The sequence below is a fragment of the Arachis duranensis genome, chromosome 9, assembly GCF_000817695.3.
Source record: "Arachis duranensis cultivar V14167 chromosome 9, aradu.V14167.gnm2.J7QH, whole genome shotgun sequence".
NCBI lineage: Eukaryota > Viridiplantae > Streptophyta > Magnoliopsida > Fabales > Fabaceae > Arachis > Arachis duranensis.
Genome location: NC_029780.3, coordinates 7,708,357 through 7,718,383, shown reverse-complemented (window position 1 = coordinate 7,718,383; position 10,027 = coordinate 7,708,357).

Below are 10,027 nucleotides of genomic sequence, written 5' to 3'. Positions count from 1 at the left end.
TTAATAAGGCAGTAATGCCAGAATAAGACAAATGGAATAACATAATATATGAGTTAATGATCTAGAAGGTCTAGATAAAAAGTTTGGTGAAGAAAAAGTTCCATTGAGATCTTTCTAAAAACCCACAATGGTTGATGGTTGTAGTGTAGTGTGAAACATATGAAGAGAATTTGAAAAGAGAGAAAAAGAAAAAGCTTTATAGAGACAAGAGGACCCATCAAATATCCAATGTTTCTCTCCGCCATCATGAGATTTTGGAAGACTTTAGAAAATTTTATTGGGGGAGCCATAATTACTGCATGGAATTCAGAAAAACATTACACCATATATAATATATAGTCCTTTAATATTTATTATTGCCTCCTTTCTTCCTTTCACAATTACTGTATTGGAAAATGACGAGAACTTTTAGAATTTTCATATGGTTTAGGGAGTAGAAACAAATTTAATGTATATTCTAAAGTTATTTACATACAACTTATGTTTTGAATTTAATATTAATTTCAAAATATTATAAATAAAATTATATATAAATAAAGTGCTTTATACAGTTGTAGAATTACATCTTTTTTTTTGGATCACGCAATTAAAAAAAAATAGTTATTTTTATTGATGTAGCATTACGTAATTGGATGTACGTGTAACTAATGCATTAAAATTAAATTTTTAAATTGTATTTCTTTTTTTTTTGAATTTTTTAAGTAGAAATAATTATGAACATAAAAAGGTAAACAAACAGAGAGTCTGGTAAAAGGGCTGTCCTTATAATATATGAATATGAAATTACAAAGAAATTAAATTAGAAAGAGATTCAAAGACTAAAATCTAAGTAACTGGTAGTGGTAGTGGACATAGTTTACTACTTTATCTGCGGTTGCTTTTTTTGAATACATGAGTCAAGCGAATGGGTCCATTATTATTCCTAAGATGTCATGTTCCTAGTTACATATGAATATTAAAAATGGTTGGAATAATACCTTGAACAATTAAGGGGTTTTTAATTTAAATAAATATTAAAAATTCATTAATTTTTACACTGGAATAATCACATTTGTTGCAATAGAATAATCAAATTTTTGCAACAAAATAATCTAACTTTTTATGAACATTAAAAATATCATTACTGTATTTTGATTATAAAGGTAAATCTAATTTGATTCTAAATATGAATAGTTTGATCATGAAGTTTTGCATATATAAATTATTTAGGAAAGAAAATTTTAAATTGTCATTAATTTTTTATGATATTTCCTAATTTAGCAGGTCAGTTAAAAATTAATTTATCGTAGATCAGAACTCTATTTACAGATTCAGAACTTGGTCTTCAAAATTGTCATTCTAATAAGTATTCATACTTGTACATAAAAAACTTTTACTTGCAACGATTTAGTAGCTCTATTTTAAAAGAGAAATTCTCCATATACAAGCATTTTTTTATACAAGTATTTACAAGTGCACCTTCTTCTTCTTCTTGCGCACATTCTTCTTTTCTTTCATTTCTTACATTTTCTTTCTCCTTCTTCAACCATTACTGCACGTTCTTCTTCTTACTGCACGTTCTTCTTCCTCTTCCTCCTCTTCTTCTTTTTTTTCTTTCGTTTCTTGCCTTCTCTTTCTTCTTCTTCAACCGTTACTCACTGCACCTTTTTCTTCTTCTTGCTGCACGTTCTTCTTCCTCTTCTTCTTTTTCTTCTTCTTCTTCTTCTTCTTTTCTTTCGTTTTTTACCTTCTCTTTGTCCTTCTTCATTTACGTGCTTTTCTCTCTATTTTCTTTCTTTGTTATTCTCGATTTCCATTGTTTTTTGACATCAAGCTCTGAAATCATTTTTGAAGAATAAGAAGCAGCAGAAAATGAGGAGGAGAAAGAGAAAGAGTTCTGAATTATGCATAAGGTGTACTTCAATGAATTTTGGGTGTATTTCTTAAATCCTTTAGGTGTAGTTCTTATAATCTTTTGGGTGTATTTCTGTAATCCTTTGGTGTATTTCTGTAATCGTTTGAGTGTATTTCTATAATCGTTTGAGTGTATTTCTGAAGTTCCATTATCTTCAAATTTGGCAAGAAACTCGTTTTCATGGAGGAAGAAGAAGAAGAGCCGTTTATAATGCATGGTGAGTAGCGCGCTTTGGAAACAGGAAGTGGTTGAATAACATGCGTTTATTTATTCTTAAATGTGGGAGTGTAATACGTGTTTTTTGTTGGACTTGTACCAACTTATAAGATTTGTAAACCAAAAAAATTTATATGTGTAGCAAGTCTCATTTTAAAAATACACAAATTTATCAGGTTTTAGTCTACCCACTAAAACTTCTCTCTCACCAAGGATTGAGTACGTGTAAAATTCAATAATTAAATTAAAACCCTACATTCTAGCATGATCATTTATTAAAGAACTTTATTAATTTATTTATTTTAAAAGATTTTGATCTGTATTTTTTATAGCTATTATTTTATAATATCTCTCAACATGATAGTTCAAACACTAATTTGTTACAGATCAAAGATCCATTCAAGGATTGGTCATTGGTCATTAAATTTTGCATGCACGAGACAAGATTCGAACTTCTAACACTTACTTAAACGAATTTATACCTATTATTTAAACAGCCCAATTACACATCCAAGCATTTTTATATTCAAGTCCAACCAAGTTGACCCAAACTCAACAAAAACCACTTTCATCACACGAGCGTGTATCACACGCGCGTTTCAATAACGTAACTTCTTTGTCTTCGTTTTTTCCTTTTATTTTTCCGTTTCCTTCTCCTCTTCTTCCTCCTCTTCCTTTCAAATATGCGCACATAGGTTCTTCTTTTTTTTTCTTTTTCTTCTTCTTCTCTTTTGTTATCGAAATCATCAACAAAACCAACATTTTACTAACAAAAACCAATATTTTGAATTGAATTTGAATTTATATAATGAATAATGTTTGGTTCATTTAGTATTATACAGTGGTTTCGCTTTGATAATATTTTCGATTCATTCTAGACGCATGTGTTTGTGAATTTGAATTTATATAATGGACAAATATTCGGTTCATTTAGTATTATACAATAATTTTACTTTGATAATATTTTGGTTCATTCTAAATGCAAGTGTTTTTGAATTTGAATTTATATAAGAAATAACATAAGTACCCAATAAAAATAAAAAAGAGCAATATTTATAAAACAATAGTTGGTTTTATATTATGATGACGGTAGAATAAGGTTAGTTACATATTCTCTTATTTTACTTGAAGAATAAGAATCAAGCAATCTTGATTGCTGATATTAATTACATAATTATTAGTGTATAACTTGTGCAGAAACTAATATTATTGACAGGTTATTGAATTTGGGAGCAGTTTTTTACACATTCATTCCTAATTTTTATTTCAAGCTTGCTTGAAATTTGTGGAATCGAGAGTATGGTGGGTGAGATTTATATATGGTGTTCAGTTCATTTTTTTTTTACCAAAGACAGAGAGATTCGAACCCACAACTTCTAAGTGAGTATGGGGAGACTATGCCATTTGAGTTATAGTTTATTGGCGGTGTTAAGTTTATTTGGTATTATACAATGGTTTTGTTTTAATAATATTTTCGATTCATTTGCAGTCTGGATGTGTTATCGATAAATAATTTGTCCCCATGGTTGGAATGACTTTAAAGATAAATTGAATGGAATATAATGGAATGAAATATAATATAATTGAATAAAGTGATAATAAATAATTTCATTCTTTTTGGCTAAAAAAAGATTCAATTATTAACAAAAACATATTGAATTCAATTTTTGAATTCAAATAAATCTCAATTAAACTAAGATATAAATCGAAATTACTTAAAGAATAAAAAAATTGGTCAATACTTATCAGCAATATCAAGTAAACCTCAATTAACACAAATGAATCGAAATAAATTAAGAAATGAACCGAAGTTATTTAATAATGGTAGTAAAAAAAATTAGAACTAATAAAGATGTTCGCAAAATATTGGTATTATTGGAGATAACGATAAAGGAAAAAGAAGAAGACGCAACATTGAAGAAGAAGAACCTGCGTACGCAAATTTAAAAAAAGGAGGAGAAGAAGAAAATAGAGAAAAAAAAAATCACGGAAGAAAAAGAAAAAGAAAAAGACGAGAAAGATTCACTTAATAAATAGAAAAGGTATTATAATGGAGAAAACAAATAAAATAGGAAAAAGCAAGTGTTTGGACCGACCAATTACGTCATAAACGTAAGATTCCTCATATGATACATTCCTTTGGATTAAAGAATTCTTATTAATCTCTATCAGCATTGACAAAAGAGATGGTTAAGGTTGAAGGCAACTATAGTCCACAAATTTCATATCACTATTTAGATAATGGATCTTCATCTCCTTTGCGGCTATGTTTCTTGCTTCCCAATTTTCTTTTATGTTCTCTGTCTTTAGAGCAAAATTCAATTTTTGAATTAAAAAAATTGAAGAAGACACCTGAAAGAGTGACATTTGAGAGAAAAGGACTACTTGAAAAACTAATAGAAGACTAATTTATCACTTGTTAAAGGTATTATTAGGGACTAATTTGTTGTTTTATTTTATTATAAAAAATAATTAATCTAATATTATAAAAAATCAGAGATTAAATTGATATATAATTTTTTAATTAAAAACTATTTTTTTAAAAAAATTATTACAGACTAATTTGAGATATTTTTTATTTTCCCTTTTATATATTGTGAAGTATCAAATTGAAGTATCTATATTTAACTATTTGAATATCCCTTCAAATATCTCAAGAATTGAAGTAACTGTGCATCATACATATAAACTAAATGCATTATTTTCTCAGTATAAAAAACCTAAGGTAAACAAAGACATCTTTTATAAAAATATACATGTTCACTTTATGGATAGCTCCTTTGAGCAATGGTAATTGCTATTAGTCAAGAGAATAAGTCAGAGCACAAATTAAAAAGTTAGAGTAAGAGGGAATTAACATTAAGGTACAAAAATAGAGTAAATGAACAAAAGTACATATAAAAAAGTTTGATCTAGATAAAAATATATATTAAAGCTTATAAATACGAAAGTACATTTAAAAGATAGATTAATTTCGAAAGATAAAAGTATATTTTAGGTTTTACAAATTTACTAATGGCACGATATTTTTGTCTATTAAAAATAATCTTTTGAATATATTTTGATATTTATAATTTTTTGTATATACTTTTGTCTATTCTAAATTTTTTTATGTGTATTTTTATATATTTATTCGAAAAATATTGAGAGAATATATTTTTTTTTTGTCAGATAGATTAAACAACTTCTAATTTTAGATATTATAATACTATAATATATTTACACTACACATCCATCCACACAATACTAAAGAATTCATATTCAAAATTTGGCTTAATTGCCAAAATAAAAATTTAAATACAGTATATTAAAAGACATATAATTTTACCCCTTGAGCTGTATCTCATGTGCACAGACAATGTATCTAATGAGGTATATATTGTGGAGGGGGTTGGAAGGGCCTTTTCAGGAGAAAGAAAAAGTGAGACCAAAGTGGAGAACAATGGAAGGATAGGATAGGCTAACAGAAAGGGCTAATTTTTTTGTTATAAAAGTAAAAGTGGTGATATATTTTAATATTGTAATTTTTTGTGTTTTTTAAAATTGTAGAAGTACACACATCTCTAGGTTCAACTTCTGTACTTAAAATTTTTTAATTTTTTTAACACAAATTCCTGGGACCGATTTGTGTACCTCTTAAAAATTCCTGAGTCCGATTTGTGTATCTCTCAAAAATTGGACGGTAATCAGACGGTTCGATTTATGTACTTCTAACAAATCGGACGGTCCAATTTCTGCTTCTCTAGTTAAACGATCCCATATTTAAATATAACACCCCAACAATTCACATTTAAAAAAAACACTACTACCACTCTAATATTAAAAATAAAAAATTCAACAGAAAGCATGTGATATTCCTATGATATTTGAATATTAGTAAAATATTTCTTCAGCATTTATTTGTATCACAGTGTTTGTAACACAAAAAAATAATAAAAATAAAAAATAAAAATAGGCATACAAGTTTTTCCCCTAGCTATGTCTTTGTTAAGTGATCAACAATATAAATCTTTATTTATTAATAACACATACTTTTATTACTCCCCAATAACACAAATTTATTCCTTCCAAAATTTCAAAAATCATGATTTCAGTTCACAATTCATTTTTTAGTGAGATCTCTAAAAATTTGGATATAGAGTTTTGATAGACTTAATAAGTGAAAGTAGAGAATAATTGAGAATCAGTTAATTAAATCGTTAGTTAACTGATGAACTAATACTATTTATGAGCTAATATATAATGGCAGAATTAATTTAATATAAAATTATATTAAAAATCAATACGAGACAAACGTACTTTAATTGTTATATTAATTTATAATATCGAAATATATATTTCAACCTAAAAAGAAAAACACCTAGAGTTTTGTTTTCTTATTACTAAATTATTATGCTGGGCATCTAATTGAAAATATTAAAGTGGACACATGTGTATGTATTGGAATATGATTTGGCAAGGATTTGAAAGCCTGTGTTTTTTTCTTTGTTCAAATTGTCAGACATTCTTTGACATGGATGCAATTTTTTATGTGCTCTACCATTTATTATTTTATAGACTTCTACACCCCATAGATAGGCCTCTACCAGATCAGGGGTGACAGGAGGGCTACGTTTTGCTAAAACTCTGCTATTTGGCTGTGAGTCCGTCCTATTTTGCTTATTAAAATAGTTTTAAATTTTTACCCTGTTCTACTTAATAATAAATTGGTGAGTTGACAGATTAAAATTATAATTTTTAAATTTATAAATACTAAAATTTTTATAATTCTAAATATTTAATAAACATAATTATCAATCAAATTTTTTGATATAAAATAATAAATTAATATTGTCTAAAATAAAAAATATTGTCCAAAACGTATAATTAAACATTATCTAAATCTCTAATCAATTAAATATAGTCCAAATTATAATTTAAAACAAAACGAACAAACATTCTAAATACAAATACAAAAATAATATTCCAAATTCGATTATTATCTTAACCCCTCGCAACAAGTTCAGTTTGAAACCGAATTCCTTCCTTACTGCAGTAGCCGTAGTAGTAGCAGTAGGAATAGTCGCCAAATAGACGGAATTAGTCTTAGTGCCGTAGTTGGATTACCTTCCTCACCTTCCCTTTGTCCTTTCACTTCTGACAGCCCCTTTTCCCAGTCTTTTAAGGTCAGCAGCGACGATAGGCCTGGGCCCCCTCCATTTTCCCCATTACCGTCCTGATCATCTTTACCGCCCTTATTATCCTTACCCTCATTACCATTCTTTTGCGTGGAATCCCCTGCACCCCCAGAAGTACCGCCGGTAGGCTCTTCCCCTACTGGTAGCTCGATCTTAATATCCACTCCTTCATCCATTTTTTTATCCCCTTCGACTTTCTCGTTTGTTCTTTTAAGAATGAATCTGGTTCTATCTTTCTTTCGTTAGTGAGTCCCCCTTTTAGTGATTGTAGTAAATCTTGTTTTATAGTGCTTAGAATGGCTCTCTCATATTGAGAAATTTTGTCTAATGGCATTCGATCACAGAATCCATTGACAGCTGCATAAATGACTAAAATTTGTTTTTCAATAGGAAGTGGCCGCCTTTGCTCAATTTGGCTCAGACCTTGATGCTGCGACTCAGGCATTACTCAATAGAGGTGCAAGGCTGACAGAAGTACTAGTCAAAAGCCTGCCAGACAAACCTGCCCCATCTCGCCGAAATATGCCAAAATTCGTAGATTAAGCGGTGTGGGTTAGACAGATTTTTTTTATTATAGCAGTTTCAAATTTCTAATCCGACATGCCTTTTTTAACAAGTTACACAAGTCAATCCGACAGGTTTCAATCCGTTTGCCACTCCTAATCAAAACCCTTAAATTTCTTTCTAACTTTCTTTGCTCATTTTTTCTTCGGATAATCATACCAAAAAAGTTGTTTGCACAATTGAAAGCTATTCCAAACTCGATCCTTCGATTCTAAATCGGAGCAGATACAAACCCGGTTACTCGGGTTGGGCAGTCAAATCGGCCCAAAGCGCTCTGGTAGCCGAAAGATATGTCCAGAATTTTGGTCAGAATTTTAGAAAGATATGTCCATTAGCATTGTTGGCATTATAACAGATTCTGTACATACTTGATTTATATATATTGACATTACAACATTGTTGACATTACAACTGTGGATATATATTTGATTGAGAATTTTCTTGTAATTTGGTCATTTCTTGTTTTCAGGGGGCTATCATGGTAGTTGGAGCATCAAAGTCTACTGTCGAAGCTTATGTAACTGAATTTTTCAAGGTGAAAAATAAGATGTTGGTGAGTATATGTGTATATATTTTCTTTCAAGTAGTTATGCTTACGCACTTATTAGAACATCGTATGAAGCCAATCAAGCCATTGTCAGAAAAAGATAAAATAAAAATAGAAAGAACAACTATTCCTTTGTTGGTGATATGTATGACTGAGAATAACATCTTTAAGTGTCTCTAATTGTAGTTTTTTATTTTTTTTATTTTGATTGAGAATTAGAGACTTTGTAATTACAATTTTGTTTATATGTATCTAATTGCAGTTTTTTATTTTTTATTTTGATTGAGAATCAAAGACATTGTAATTACAATTTTATTTATGTGTTTAATTGCAATTTTTTATTTCTTTGGTTTTTTTTTTTCATGACATTGGCATGTTGCAAATATGTTAATTGAGAATGAGACTATGATATTCATGCTTTAGATCAACAAAACAAGAAAATAATTAGTACTTCTATAGTTGATACTAGTATTTACAATTTAATACTTACCTATGTTATCATGCTACTTTTTAAAGTTTTTAAAGTACTTCTAACCTTTAACGGAACTAAACTTAAATTAGGTAAAATGTATTTATATCTACTAATACTTATTTATGTTTATTGTTTACATAATACTAATTAATTTATTAATTACTATCTCTTTTGATTTTCAGGTTTCAATCTTAACTTTTAAATCTTTAATGATGATGAAGATTTAAAAAATGATCAGAATAAGGATTGAAAATTCTTTTATATCTAATGATACAATTTCTTTGTTATGGTGTGAAATTTATAGTGATCAAACATTAATTTTTTTTAATTTCAAGGTAATTGACATTATATATTGTATGAATTTTATGTTTGTATTTTAATTTATATATGAATTTTAAGTTTTTATCTTAATTTATACATGAGTATGCAAAAATTAAAATATTATTTAATTTTTGTAGGGATGGAACGGGTACCCGTAGGGACGAGTTAGGGTAGAGCAGTCTACTACCCGCGGGTAGGAGTGGGGCGGGTAGTAGTGAAGTAAAAGGAGGGCGGGGCGGGGTCGGGTAGGGAAAAAGTCCACCCCTACCCGCCCCACTCCCACCCCTACTCAAATACTCCACTGCTTACAACATCATCTTGGCGAGGAAGACGATTAATGACCTATCCGCCATCATATTCACCAAGTTTCTCATCATGAAGTTCCAAGCTGATAACAACACCATAGGAATAATACACGACGACTGAAAAGTTGCGATAGAATGCGACAATACCAGCCTAACTCTTCGGAAGCGATCTCAAAATGCGGTGGGAATCTTCCTAGCCGACCTTGATGCATGACAAGACGACCAGTCGAGACCAAAACTAAAAGGAGACATGGAAAAGTTACAGATTAAACAGACCAAAGACGAATTTCATTTGACATAAAAAACCTTCCCTTCAATCTGAAGAGCGACCTTGTGGAACTTCTGAAGCAAAAAAGAGACCTATTCGCATTCACTCTGGCTGACATGCAAGGAATAGACCCCAACTTGTCCCACCGCCTGTCTGTGGATCCCAAAGCTAAGCCAGTAGAGAAAAGGAGAAGGAAAATGTCCACTGACCGAGCGGCCAAAGTCAAAAGTAGGTCAAAAGCCTACTCGAAGTAGGCTTCGTCT